Source organism: Elephantulus edwardii, unplaced genomic scaffold, assembly GCF_000299155.1.
Source record: "Elephantulus edwardii isolate Elephantulus edwardi_28Jun2011 unplaced genomic scaffold, EleEdw1.0 scaffold00510, whole genome shotgun sequence".
NCBI classification, from domain to species: domain Eukaryota; kingdom Metazoa; phylum Chordata; class Mammalia; order Macroscelidea; family Macroscelididae; genus Elephantulus; species Elephantulus edwardii.
Window position 1 is genome coordinate 114434 of NW_006400260.1, and position 15468 is coordinate 129901.

The 15468-nt window shown below is 44.6% G+C and overlaps 1 pseudogene; it reads right to left on the reverse strand.

Annotated features, from left to right (window-relative positions):
• The window catches only part of LOC102873383, a 28332-nt pseudogene extending 12864 nt beyond the window's left edge, over positions 1-15468 (reverse strand).

A 15468-nucleotide genomic window follows, 5' to 3' on the forward strand; every position in this document is an offset into this window, starting at 1 on the left:
ATTGCAGTGTAGCTTCTTGCCACGAGATTTGTCTTTTTAAAGAATATTTTAAGAGAATTTTTTGTTTTGTTAAGGCTCTTCTTTGTTATATCTTTGTTTTATATTTTTTCTACTGCTGTTATTATGACCATTATAATTGGGGTGTTCTAGTAGCCTAGGGATAAGAAACTGTGCTGCAGCCCCAAAGGCTCGTAATTCAAAGTCTTCAGTTGCTCTGCAGGAAAAAGATGGGCAGTCTCCTCCTGTGTGATTTACTGCTTCTGAAATCCCGCTAGAGGACCAGCTGTGAGTCATTGAGTCATTTCCATCTCAATGGCACATAGCAGCAGTAGCAGCAGCAACAACAACAACAACAACAACAACAACGTTATTACAACTATGATTGTTTTACTGGTAAAGTAACTAAGCATTTGGACTAGCCATTTTAGAATCATATTCTTTAACACTTCTATGTCTTAAAATCTACTTTGATTCATAATGTGTTTATTTACCTTTCTTATAATTAATATTTTCCTGGTATATCTTCTTTCATCTCTATACATCGAACATTATCATGTATTATATTAAAATGAATCTTGTAAATGGCATGAACTTAAAAAAAATCTACTTGGAATACCTTTGTCATTTAACTGGCACATTTTATATAGTCATATTTATTTTGGTCCCTGAGAGATTTGGTTGTTTCTCTCACTCTTTTGCTTTGCCTTTTTCCTGCTTTCTGTGTGTTTTTGTTGTTCTTTCTTGTCTAAAGCATCTTTGTGCTCTTTTTAGTTGCTGTAGGTTCTAAGTGTCTTACTACAGGACTCCTTCCCCCAGGCCTCACTCACCGCATTACTGTTGGGTACAGCTCCCCAGTGTAAACAATGATGCAGTTGAAGGAGGCAAAAGTGCAGCCTTTTCCTAACACAGCCATTGTGATGCGAAGGATTAAATGCTCTGGAAGGGAATAAAGAGGGTATTAGCATGTGCAGAAAGGTTAAGAGGAGCTTCAGGTTTTCCCTGCCCTCCTAGGTAGCTGGATTGGGGCTAGCAGTGACACAGGAACTGGACAAGAATCAGACAGAGCAAGGATGGGACATGTGCTCACCAGCCGGTACCAGCGCACAGGCCAGGATGCAGACTCCTGACAGCAGCATGGAGCCCATTTGGGTCAGCCTACGGCCCAGTGATCTGGTGGACAGGAAGGTCAGGAAATGAAATGGCAGGTCCACAGCTGCGAAGAGGACTTGGATCAGGTAGATATCCATCCCCAAAGTTTGCAGACTCATGACCATGCCGTAGAAGCTGAAGAAGAGTGTGGAGCTGGGGGCAGGAGAGAAGGTGATACGCCCTGGGTATAGCCATCGCAGTTGCAGCTGGAGATGGCTTTTGCATCTGTTCACTCCACTCTGAGTTTTAAAAAACTTTTCAGTCATAGGTAAGAAAATCTTCCCTTGATTCTGACTGAGATAATATTATCTCTTAGGTCTTACAATATATAGTAAATTTACTTAGGTAGCTCAGGTGGCCTACTGCTGAGGAGTTCCTCTGTCAACCCAAAGGCAGGTGGTTCAAATCGACCAGTTGCTCTGAGGAGAAAGATGGGAAGTTTCCTCCTGTGCAATTCAGAAAACCTGCTGGAGGTCAGCTATGAGTCAGTTCAGACTCCAAGGCAATGACTTAGATTTTGATGAGAAAATACTTTTTTTTTAACTTAGCAATTAAGTCTCTCTCCCGTTCACTCTCCCCCTTCTCTCTCTGTCTCTTTAATTTTAATGTGTTAAGAGACCTGCTTTTGTTAAGTACACACTGTGATAAGCTGTTTGAGTTGTGACCTAACTCCTCTACCCCTGAAGGTTCAAGAAGGGAGGATTTCTTTAATGGGAGGGGTTTTGACTTCATGTTCTTGCTGTCCGCACTCTGTTTTCTCAGTCTGTGTATCTATCTATTGGCTTGTTAGTCTGCTTGAACTGGATGGACTTACCATAGTGGCAAGAGATAGAGGGAGAGGCGGCGAATGGCAGGATAGCGCAGCAGCTGCAGCATCGATGGCTGGGCTTGGTTCATGGCCAAGTCCTTCTGTAGGTTATCTTGAAGCACCTGCTGGGATGGGCAGGACTCAGAGCTTGGGCTCTCCTCAAATTCCTCCCTTAATCCTTGCCTTGGGAATCCTCAGATGTCCTGGGTTGTGGGATGAGGGTGGGGCAGACAGAGTCTGGAAAGGGGATCACAGCAGGTCTTGTGGGGTCTCACTTCCATACTCAGCTTTTCTCCTTCTTTCTGCTTCCCATTGATCCGAGCCACTCTCTCCAGGGTCTTCAGGGTGAGGTCCATTCTCCCAGAGCAGGCGTACCAAAGGGCAGACTCAATGAAGAATCTGTGGGTGGGAGGAAGTAGAGAGTGGGCAGGACTTCACCTCAGTTAACAGAGACAAACTTCTAGCTTCACAACAAGAGCACAGACTGGTGCAGGAAGGTGCCTTGGACAGGTTTAAAGAATTGTGGTTTGAGAGTTAGGAGTTCTGGGTTCTACTTCCAGGATTGCCACTCCTTTCACGGGAGATCTGAAATAGTCCCACTCCTCTCTGGGTCATGTCTCCCTCACCTATCAAATTGGGCATTGATTCTTTCCACTTTGAATTGCTCTGATGCTGGGACGAGGTAGGAGGTGCACTAGGTGGTGCTACGCTCGTCTGTGACTTATTGTGGACCCTCTACCCATCCGCTGGTCCCACTCTTACATGGAGTAGATGAAGAAGACAAAGAAGGGCAGAGAGACCATCAGCTGCAGGTGGCGCCACTGACGCATAGCATAAGCCAATCCAGCTAAGATGAGCTGACTCAGACTGGGAACAAATCCAAACACGAGGCCTAGACGTGGTCGGACGTGGATGGGCAGCCACTCCATGACTGGGGGAGAGGAGCAGAGCTCAGATCGAAGTTAGGACTTGTGTGGTTTGCATATATGTCAGAGCAGGAACTATTTCTAGGTGCATGAGAAACCTCAGACTGGAGTACAAGAGCATCTTTCTCAAGTGCAGTCATCTGTTTTCCTCTAGTGCCTCAGAGGGTAAGGCAAGGACAGTTTGATCACAGGCTAGATTTTCTTTCAGTATATGTGTGGTTTCAGAGGAGCAATGAATGGCTGGAAAGCTCTGAACCCCCAGATGTGCTCTTATTCAATATTCTCAACCCCAACATGCCTGTTTCTTGAGCTCCCCCCTCCCCTAACCTCTTCTACCTGACTGTAATAACTCACTGTACTTTCTTCAACACATTCTAATTCAACAGACATTTAGGGTTGGTAACTGCATTATATATCTTTGCCTGATCTAGGAAATAGACAAGTGTGGAACATAGACCATCCCTTTAATTTTCTCTAATGATTCATACTTTCTTGGGAATTTTCCCCCATTCTGTCTAGAATTCTGTGACATCACCTTTTCTTTGCATGTTTTTCACGATCTTTGGGTTGACTTAGGTGTCATTAATTAATGACACTATAGTGGCCTACTGGCAAGAAGCTGTGCTATAATCGCCAAGGCACACAGTTCAAGGCCACCAGCTGCTCTGTGGGAGGATGGGCATTCTCTTCTTATGTGGTTAACAGCCTCTGAAAACCTGCTTGAGGATCAGCCATGGGTCAGTTCTGACTCAACGGTACATAGCAATAGCAGCAGCAGCAGCAGCAGCAGCAACAACAACAACAACCATCTTAAGTGTCATTAATCTTCAAAGCTCTTCTCAGTCATGACCAAGCACCTCATTTCTTCGATCCTGGAGCAGCCAGGACATGACCCCTATCTCAGACTTTTACCAAATTATAACTACCTGTCAGCCATCCCTGATGGATGGTTAATTCTGAGATGTTGTGGGTGGTATTCATCTTGCTCACTTTTAGATTCCTAGCATAGGGTCTGGCACAAAATAAGTGCTTGTTGAAGAAATTAATACTCAACCAAAGGTCCAGAGTTTGATTATCCTCTCTAAAGCAACCCCATTCCGATCTCTATCAAGTCTGTTCTCTTCCCAGTCATTCTTAAATAGCCCTGGTCAATTCCAGCCTCCAGCTTGCCAGAATCTTCAAAATAGGCTATGATTTAAATTTCTTTTTGCCCTGGCCACTGACCATTCCAGTGGGCCTTGCTTCCTACTTAAGGAAGGAGCTGAGGTCTGATTTGTCAGGTTCCCAGTCCATGGAATCATTTTTATTCAGGATTGTACGTGAACGTGACCTCCCCCAAAGGCCCTCCTCACCCAGTGTCATGGAATTGCTGTTGATGCCGTTCACAGCCATGCCTGAGAAAAAGCGGCAAGTGCAGTAGGTTGAGAAGTTGGGTGCGAAGGCAGCACAGGAGCCCGACACCGCTAACTGCAGGTAGGTCCAGGTCAGCAGCTTCTGGCGGCCCAGCCTAGAGGTGGGAAAGGAAACCTGGGTCCAGAGAGCATTTTGCTTCTTCCTCTTCCTGGAAATTCCTGTCTATTGGGTTCACGGGCCCCTGGGAAATCTAACAAATGTTTATCCACAAGGTAGGTGCTGAGATGGCAAATGAGACAGTAACAGGGTTAAGTGTGGGATCTGGGAGTGCTGGGCTTCTGGAGCCTGTGGCTCTGTTGCTGTCCAGGGTCCTGACAGATCCTAGGACCTCTGGGTAAACCACTGCCCTTGAGTTTAATACAGCTCGGTGATTCCATGTGTGTCAGAGTAGAATGGTTTCAAATATCTGATTATTTGGGGAAGAAGATTACCAGGTCTTTCTTCCAAAGGTGAACCAAAACTTCTAGTGTTTTGGTTATTGGGAAATAGGCAACATGATGGTAGATGGAGAAATGATTTGAAATGTCAGTAATTTCATTTTCCTGGAATCCACAATCAACACCCATGGGAGTAGTAGTAAAAAAAAAAAGAATCAAAAAAGACGTGTTGTATTGAGGACCATCTTGAAGTGTTAGAGTGAGGACGTTACTGAACTGTGCTGAAGAACACCTGATCCAAGTTGGGATGTTATCAGTCACTCTGTATGCATCTGAGAGTTGGACAGTGAGTAAGGAAGACCAATCAATCAGTGCCTTGAAATTGTGGGGTTGGTGAAAAGTATGGACTATGCTGTGGACTGACCAAAGAACCACCTTATCTTGGAGGAAGTGCAACCAGGGTGCTGTTTAGGGCCGAAGATGGTGAAACTTTATCTCACGTCCTTTGGGTGTGTTGTCAGGAGCAATCAGTCTTTGGAAAACGTTGTCATGCTAAGAGAGTGGAGGGTGAGCCAAAGAGAAGAACCTCAACGAGACAGATGGAGATAGTGGATGGAACAGTGAGCTCGAGTATGACAGAGATTGTGAGAATGGTGAAGGATAGGGCAAGGTTTAGATCTGTTGTTCATATGTTTGCTGTGAGCTGTGGTTGATCCCACAGCCCCTCACACCAACCCCTCTCTGTCACATGGGAGTGCTGTGGGTCTGTACCTCTAACACTCCATGGCATGCAACAGCGGTGATAAAGTAACTGTTAAGGGCACACCGAAATATGTCTTCAAGTCATAGTCACCATGACAACACAGAAACGTAACAGCAGCCTAGTACATGAATCAGTCGCATCACTCAGAGGTGCCCAACACCTGGCTAGAGGAGCCCAGGTCCTCTCTAGACTCCTGGGGCTTGTTGAAGCCAACTCAGATGACTGAGCCCTACTGGAGGCTGGCTGACCGCCTCAAGGTAAACTGGAATTTGGATTCTTAAGTCTCCCCAGTTGCAGAACTACAGCTCTAGGTTGAATTAGATTCTTCTGCTATGAGTTGACAATGATGTCTGTCAAACCTCTCTCAGAAGACAGGTTTATGTTGTCATTTTTATTTTATATTTTGGGGTACCATCCTTGCAAAGTTGATAATTTGTACTCTATAAAGAATAAGGTGGATTTTGTGCATGTTTGACCCTCTGTCACATTCTTTCTTTCTCTTTGTGGCCATTTATTTTCTGGAACATTGACATTTCTTTTTAGTACTTAATGCAGATTTCAGGGCTATTGATACATAGGGTTGCTATGAGTCACAAGTGACTTGATGGCACGCAACAACATTTATTTTTCTTTTTATTGTGGTTTGAATAAAAGATTACAAAGAAACTGGCTTTTCATTCACTCATGTATACAGACTTAGCCATTCTCCCATCCCCCTTAATTCTATCTTTTTTGAGATGATTGTGTTACTCATAGTGTCCGTTTATCCATTCTTTTCATATTGATCTCCCTTTCTCCCATCCTAATGCAGCTACTAGCACATTTCTAATACTTACAGTGTCATTCTGTGGAAGATTGACCTTCACTCCCTACCACATGGTTTTTTTAATGGTATTTGGTCTGGAGGAAGGTTAAGGTTAAGTTGGCAGACACTGAGTTCTAGTGAACTCTGCTGGGCCCAGTACTTGCATGGATTAACTTAGTCCTCCCCATGACCCTGTGGACTTAGGATCATTACCCTCATTTGTTATATAGAAAAACCAAGTCCAAGAGAGAGTGTGTGACTTGCCCATAGGCATATAGCAAAATAGATTATCTGAGACTTGTTCCTAGTTCCTAATGATTAAGTCTGTGTTCGTTTCTGTGACACCCACCAATCACATGCAAATGAGAAATGGTGGCAAGAGACTTCTTTGTGGAGTCAGAAAACGTGGATTCCAGCCCTGGTTTTGCCACTTATTAGCTGTGTGACTGTACTTTTCTCAAATAAGACATTAAATATTTACTATTTTAACTTATAAAAGTAATGTGTGCACATTGAAAAAATAATGAATCATTATAAAAATTTAAACGATATAGTAATGAAGAGTAAAAAAGTAAAAATTCTCTCTGTCCAGTTTTGCTCCTCAGAAGTAGCAGCTGAGAGCTTTCTTGGGTTCCTTCTAGACAGTTTGGACAAGTTATTTACCATCTTAGAGCCTCTGTTTCTTCACCAGTGAAATGCACATGATAGCACCATTCATGTTGGCCTCACGAAGTAGTCATGAAGAGTGTCTGAGATGAGAAGTCAGGGGAAGACTGATGGACCACTCCGTGGTTCCTACAGGCTTTCCAGACATGGGGCAGCTTAGACAGACCAGTCTTGTGCTACTCCCTGACATCTCAGAGGGGCCAGCTTCCTTTTGATATACGGCTTAGAGTACTCATGCCCTTGGCCCTTGATCCAGCCTTGTTCATCACTGACCTGTCTGACAAGATCCCAAAAGCCAAGCTTCCAATCACCAAACCTGCCATGAACATGGACTGACTCAGCTGGGGCAGGGTCTTGTGTGTACACACCAGGTCCCACTGCAAGGAAGGAAGACCTGGAGTTAGGAGGCATTGGGTATGACCCAGGGAAGGCCCGCTCCCTTTTCCTGGTGTCTCCGAGGGTTCTGGAATAGAACTAGCATGTGAGGATCACGTCTTATCGCCCAGTTACTCCTTTGCATCACTCTCTCCTGGAAAAAAAATTATTCAAGGCATTTAAACCATATGAGATATACTCTGGGTATCCCAGTCTACTCTTCCTTCTTGGAGCACGAACCCCTCCAGAATAGGGGTCCTGGAGTCTTATGTAACTCTTTAATCTCTCTCTCCCTAGTTATAATGGATTTGGTTTGTAGAAGATGTTTGACTCTAGAGACTGAACTGGGTTCAATCAGATTGTTGTTTTTTTAAATTCATTTGGAAATGGAATGCAGAGTAAAGAGGATTGTGAGGACATTTAAAGTTGGAGTAGAAGAGGAGTTGGGAAAGGCAGACAAGAAGAATGCACAGGGTATGCACCCTGGTCACATACTGTGGTTAGTGGATCAAGATCTTATGAACATGAGCTGAGCTAAGAAAGTAAGGTAGCATAAGGAAAACCACATCAGTATATAGTCTAGTGATCACACTGGAGCTCCATTAAGCTTGATCATTTGGTATTCAGAAAGAATCTCTCTGGCTCTGACCTGGTCAAAGCCCCTTTTATCTGCAAAAGAAATGGTTACATGGAGCTGTGATTACCTTGTTGTTATGTGCCGTCAAGTTGCTTATGACTTATAGTGACCCTATGCACAATATCTCTGAACCCTGCTCTATCCTGAGCCAATCTCACTGTCTCCGACACAGCTACCCTCATTACCCCAGTTATTGTGTCAATCCATCTCATCCAGGGTCTTCTCTCCTGCGCTGTTCTTTGACCCTTCCAGGCGTGATATCCTTCTCCAAAGACTAACTGCTCCTGGCTACATGACCAAAGTATATGAAATGGAATCTCAAAATCCTTGCCTCCAAGGAGAAATTTGGTTTACCCTCTCCAGGACAGACTTGTTGGTTCTCTTGGCAGTTCATGAGAACTAGCTCAAAGGCATCAGTTCTTCTTCTGTCATCCTTGGTCACGTAGCTCTCTGATGCATAGCAAGTGATTGAGAAGACCATGGCCTGTATCAGGTGCATCTTAGTCTCTAGACTGACATCCTTGCTCTTCAGCATTCTGGAGAGGTCCCTGATGGCATATTTCCCTAATGGAATTAATATTTTGATTTCTTGACAACAGCAGTTATTACCTTAGAGTTCCCTCTGTGTTCTTTTTCTGTGCACCTGAAACCCTCGAGGAGGAAATATTTCTGTGTGCTCTTGTGCAAGTTACTTTGCCACTGTTGTTGTATGTGTTGAAGATGTCTACTCATAGCAAATTCATGTGACAGGCAAGATGTTATTGCCATTAAGTGCCTTTGAGTTGACTACAGCTCACAGTGACCCTACAAACAGCAGATCTGAACCTTGCTCTATCCTGCATTATCTTCACAAGCTCTGCCACAATCAGGTCTGTTGTTGAAGTCACTATGCCAACCTGAGTCTCTATGCCACCTTGAGGACTAAGGTGCATCTGATTCAAGCCATGGTCTTTTCAATCACTTGCTGTGCATCTGAGAGCTGGACAGTGAATAAGGATGACAGAAGAATTGATGCCTTTGAGCTGTGGTGTTGGAGAAGAGCACTGAACATCCCATGGACGGCCAAGAGAACAGATAAATATGTCTCGGAGGGGGTGCAGTTAGAGTGTTCTTTGGAAGCAAAGATGATGAGGCTTAGATGCACATACTTGGAGTATATTGCTAGGAGGGGCTATTCATTGGAGAGAGACATGGTGCTTAAAAGGGTGGAGGGTCCATGAAGGAGAAGAAGACCCTCAACTAGGTGGATTGACAACAGCGACTGTTGCAGTGGGCTCTAATGTGTCATGAAGTGTGAAGATGGCACAGGATAAGATGGAGTTCAGGTCTGTTGTTTATACGATTGCTATGACTTATACTTGACAACACCTAACAACAACAACATGCCAGCCTGTCTCATTGAAGGTCTTTTCTTTCATTCACCCTCTGCCTTTCCAGGTATGCTGTCTTTTTCCAAGGACTAGTCCCTCCTGACAACCTGCCCAAAACATGAAGTGAAGTTTCACCATCCTTCCCCAAGAAGTGCCCTCACACCTCCTTCCCAACACCATAATTGAAAGGCATCAATTCTTCTTTGATCAGAAGAAAAAAATGATGAATGTGTTTGAGTTGTGTTGTTGAAGAAGAGTACTGAATGTCCCATGGACTGCCAAAAGAATAGACAGACATGTCTTGGAGAAGGTGCAGCCAGAGTCCTCTTTGGAGGCAAGGATGGTGGCGCTTCATCTCACATACTTTGGGGCATGTTCTTTGGAAAGGGACATCATACTAGGAAAGATGGAAAGTCAGCAAAGGAGAGGAAGATCCTCAACCAAGTAGACTGACAGAGGGTCATCTCACATACTTTGGACATGTTATTAGGAGAGGCGATTCCTTGGGAAGGAACATCATACTAGGAATGGTGGAAGGTCAGCAAAGGAGAGGAAGCTCCTCAACCAGGTGGATTGACACAGTGACTGCAGCTTAAGTATATCAGATGATGAGGACGGCACAGGATAGGACAGGGTTCAGATCTGTTGTTCAAAGAGTTGCTATGAGTCATACTCAACTTGAGAGCACATAATAGCAACAATAGAATTCATTGCCCACCCTTCACTGCCTTGGAAGAGTTCCTTGGCTCTAATATTTTTTTCTTTTTTAATTGAGAATATATGCTGGAGAACATAACATTTTTAGTGATTATTCAGAGATACTAATTACATTTTTCAATTTGTCCATTCATTTCTCATCCTCCTCTCCTGAGTTTTCCCTCATCAATTAATGTAAACTTTACTAAATTTACTAGGTAATTTTTGTTGTCAATTTGGTTCCATATAGATAAAGTGTAAAAAAAAACACCACAAGGATCAAAGCAGACAGTTCTTACTCATGATGGAAAGGATTGGTTCTAAGGTTATCACAGGGCAATAGTTTCAGGGTTTCTGACTATCTTCTTGACTCTAGAAAGTCTGGAGTCCATGAGAATTGGAAATTCTGTTCTACATTCCCCCCCCCCTTTTGATTAGAATTCTTCTATAGAATTTTTTTAAATCTAAGTATTCAGTAATGATTGCTCAGCACCCTTCAGTTCTTCTGGCCTCATGACAAAGGAGGTAGTTAATCACAAGGGAAGTTAGCCACACATTCTATTTCCTCATTCTATCCCTGACTCACCTACTTTCTCTGTTTCTCCAGGTGAATAGGGACCCATTTGTTGTTCCTTGAGTGACCACTTGAAAGATTTTTAGGACCTCTAAACTAAAGGACCAGATCCTGGGAGGGTTTGGTCGTACTTGGCGGCAGTCTTTGTGGAAACCGAGTTCCAGGTCTTTGTTGTTGTTAGGTGCCATCGAATTGACTATGACTCATAGTCAATATGCAGCCCTATGAACGATGCAGATGAACTCCGAAGGGCTCGAATTGTTAAGCTTTTGATTAACAGCTGCTTATTATTTTTTTTTTTTATTTTTGTGTGAGTGTACCGTCAAATCAGATCTGACTGGTACAGGAGGAGATTGTCCCTCCTTCCCTGGCAGAGCATCTGGTGGATTTGAACCGTGCACCTCTGGGATTGTAGTTGCAGCTCCTTGCCATTAGGCCACCAGAGCTCCCCTAGCAGTTGCTTATTTAACCTTGGTGCCAACTCAAAAAACCTCAACGTTTTTGCTGTTGGGTTGGAACTGACTCATAGCTCTGACCCTCTAAGTGTGTGTGTGGTGGCTAGCTATAAAGTGCATGGGAAGAGATGACCCTTCCTTCTCTCACAGAGCAGCTGATGGATTCGAACCACCCCGCTTGGGATTAGCAGCCCAACTCCCTCCTCTCTTCTTTATTGCTAACAGGGAAACAAGTGTTAAGAATAGACAGTGATATGCACACCCATGTCTATCGCGGCTTTGTTCATAATAGCAAGGAGTTGGAAACAACCTAAGTGCCCATCAACGAATGGATAGAGAAGCTGTGGTATATTTACCCAATGGAATACTACGATGCATTGAAAAACAAGGAACTCATGCAATATTATTCAAAATGGGTGACCCTGGAGGACGTTATGCTAAGTATCTCAGTCACAAAAGGACAAATACTGCATGGTGTCACTGTTGTAAAACAGGACTGACATTGGGGTTGGGGGGAGACTGAGAAAGGAGATAAATAATGTATACTGCATTGAAACAGATGGGGGCAAAAACTGTTTAAAAGGAATATGTGATTAGGTATTATTGTCATAACAGGAGTCCAGAAGGAACACTGTATAGTGGAATGGACCTGGGAGGAGGGATTGTAAAACAATGAAATAATTTTTCTTTTACTTTTCAAAGAGAAAAATGTTCTGAGGGGAGGGGTGGACAGGGAGAAAAGTGCAACAATGAATAAATGGAAATCCAAAGTCTCTGTAAATTTTCATTAAAAATAATAATAATAAAAAATTTAAAAAAGAATAAACAGTGGTGGCTCTGAGGGAACCTAGGAATTACTGCCCAGGGCAGCCTTGTACCGCTGATTTGATAAAGGATATGGTAAATGGTGGACTCTAGGGGTCCCAGAGATGAGGATGATACAGGATAGTGTGGGTTTCCGAGGGACTTTCAGAGGGTTGCTATGAGTTGTACTTGGCTTAATGGCACCTAACAGCAACACTAGGAGTCTAGCCTCATAGAAAAAAAAAGGAATAAGAGAGAAAACAAATGCCAAGTCGGCTACAAGAATAGAGAAGAGCCTCAGGCTGGGGCGGTTATGATAACACATACCCCCTACACCTGCCCTGTAATCACTGGACCAAGGCACAAGCACAGGACCCCATTATCCAGTCAGTCTTTGAAAGTTTCAAAGTTGGAGTTGAGAGCTAGACATTTTCTTCTCGTTGACCATGAAGATATTAAGGATGACCCCAGACTGACACATAGCTGCTTTGTGAAAGATCTCTTTTCACAGTAAATGTGCTTAACACACAGAGCAGAGATGAAAGCCAGCAAGCTCTCTAATGATGAGTGGCTCCAGCACCGATTGTCTGTAGAGCCAGCTCCTCCCCCCTGCCAGCCTGGTGGTTCAGTTAGGAGGGCCTCCAGGTTAAATTAGCTTGGTTTCATTAAAGTTACTTGAAAAAAGATACCCTGGCTAATACAAGTTCACATGGGAGCTGCTGGTTATTTCTCAGGATGGTTCTCAAGAAAATAGCTAGATCTTAGGCAGTTCTTGAGAACTCAGCCAGCGTACTGAGAGAGCTCTGCTGGCCTCGTGGAAAGAAAGTGATGCTCCCAAGCCCAAAGTGGGTGAGTGATTTTAATCTGCAACCCTCAGGTCTGGTTTCATTGTTTTTGGTCAAACATTCTTTTAAGTGGTATAGCACTGGTCTGTCCATTTGCTGTACAGAGGTAACTTGTGGTTGCTGTGATGCTGAACACTGTGACACTGATGTGTTAAATGTAATAATGGTTACCCAAGGTGAACAGTGTTTGGTGGAGCTCCCTGATTAAAACAGACTTGGAAGCAGGAGTGGCATCCACTTCCGAAATAGCTTGCTTCAGGAAACTGTTTGAACTTGGAGAAACAATGAAAGTTATACAAGGGTTCAGGTCTTTCTTTCATAGGGTTGCTATGAGTCGACTATGACTAGATGGCATTTCACAACAACAAAACAATAACAACAACATATGTATTTTATTGCTCAGCATTTAGAATGCTGAGTATCCCTTTGGACTATCAGGCCATTTTTTAATTCCTCCCATGCAGTAGGATGGGGTTTGGTCTTGTATAGGTATTATATTGTTGTGCTTACCAGCTACAGTCATATGGCTTGGGTAATGTTTTACGAGGTCATTATTTTTTAATGCTGCATAGTATTCCATTGTGTGACTATACCATAGTTTTTTCTATCCGTTTGTTTGTTGATGGGCATTTAGGTTGTTTCCATCTCTTTGCTGTTGTGAATAACACAGCAATGAACATGGGTGTGCAGAGCTGTGAGTATTCTAAAGAGATTCTTTAGTGATGCAGGCATGAATTTTGACATTTTGGCCCAAAGGAGAGGTATCTAAACTCTGCTTTAAAAATGGACCTTTTAGTGCCCCATCCTTGATTATGGTATGCAATATGTTCCCTTCTGCAAGACCTATAGGGAGAGGTTTGGATTAATCCTGTCATCTCCATAAAAATGTATCTGGATTGATTTTAAGGAATCAAATAACTGTATACATCTGCCCTTGTAGCCATTAAACCAAGAATGGGAGATTACTGCCAGGTTTCTATTTTGAAGGAAATCCAAGGTACCCACTCACTCAGATTCTTTGCTCTGGATGGCAAGAAATAGAGTTTTTGTATTAAACTCACTGTTGTTTTAAAACTGAAGAGTAATAGGTTGATAGTTCCTGGAGTCTTGTTGACTTTGATAGTCAGGGAGTGAAGCTTTACGAAGGGAAACAGGGAAGCAGAACAGGGAGAACTGATCAAATATAATAAGTTAAAGTGGCTGGACAAGGACAGCACAGAGCTTGGGTCGAGGCTGGAGAATAATAAAGAGGATCCTTTGTGCAGAAAAGACGGCAGCTGGTGGAGGTGCCATGTGCATCCGCGTGAGGACGCTTAGTCACCACCTTCTTGGGTCTCTCGAGCCTGTCCACTGGGAACATGGCTCGAGTTTCATCAGAGAAACACACGCTGCATTAGGTGGGGTTAGGGCTTGAGCATAACCTCAGGGCATCTTCTTGTGGGCTGTGAGTCACCTAAGTTTACTTCACTTCACCTGCAACTCGCTGCTCAGATGAGGTGTGGATCTGCCCCCCAAGTGGGAAGGTGGAAGTTTGCCAGTGTGTTGGGCCCAGCTAATCAGAGCATTTTACGAATTTGGGTTAAGATTCAGAGAAAAGTTCTGGTGACTGACGAAGCCACAGAAGTAACAGGTTGAGAAGGAGAAAGGAGCAGAGTATGTGTGCAGGGACACCTCTGGATTCCAACCTCTGCCTCCAGTTTGCGTGAAGCCCGCGCACCCTTTGTTTTCCTGAATGTTTGTGTTCTTTCAGCGAGGGCCCCCAACCCCCTCCCTGCTTTTGAGTGGATATGGAGTTTGGCTCGAGTTTGGAAAGCTTCTCTTCTTCGCGACCATTGACAAGAACAAATGTTGGGCATGATCAGTGTGGCAGCCACAAAGTGCAGGCTCAGGCCTGACGAATGACTCAGCGGGCCAGGGTGCCTCCGAGTTGTGTGTATGTCTGCTGGCCTTAAATCACTAGAGATGAAAGGACCCCGCAACCCCATTCGCGCTCCCCTCTTGGTTGCCTGGCTGCCCTCCATCTCCAGGCTCCCGCTGACAGCAGATGCTAGACTGAGCTAAGAACTGGCTCCTGCCTGGGGACTCTGCACCCTGGAGCCTCCTGCTCAGGCATCTCACTCACCGCTCCTCCCAGCATCTCCTGTCTCCCTCTCCCGCCTCTGCCACCCTGTGGAATTCTCCAGTCCCTGATCTCTTGATGTCCTGAGGAGCATGTGGAACATTAACTTCCCTGGCATCGTCTCCCTCTCTCTAGTGACGCTGGTGGCCAGAGAACACCTTTCTGTCAAAGGTTTCTGTGTCTTCTCCCAGAAAACCCTCAATGCTCAACCCCCTTTGTCTTGCATTTTGGGCAAAGTTCCTCGCAGCCCCAAGATCTTTCCACATTCAGTCTGCATCTGTGTGTGAGGAATAAGAAGAGGGGGATGCAGGGGTGGGTGGGAAACAAAGAACCCGTGTTCTCACCTCAGTCACGATTGTGGACAGGAAGGTGGTGTTGTCGTAGGTCCAGCCCTCCGTGCAGGGCTCCACGGCTCCTGTGATGTGGGTCTCTGTGCCATTGGCAGATGGCACTCCCCTCTGTGGGGAAGTGACTCGGAGGCAGGACTCAGGCTGCCCCAGACCCCCGTCTTGACTGAGGTTGGTGTTGGCAGGCGGTCGGCAGTGGTGGGAGGGGGTAGCGGCCGTGAAGTTCTGCAGAAGGTTTTGCAGGAAGACCAGGAGCAGGGGGAGGATGCACAGAGTGACCTGGATCTGCTGGAAGCGGCCCACCCCCCCCACCTGCTGCAGGAGGTCATTGAAGGCCAT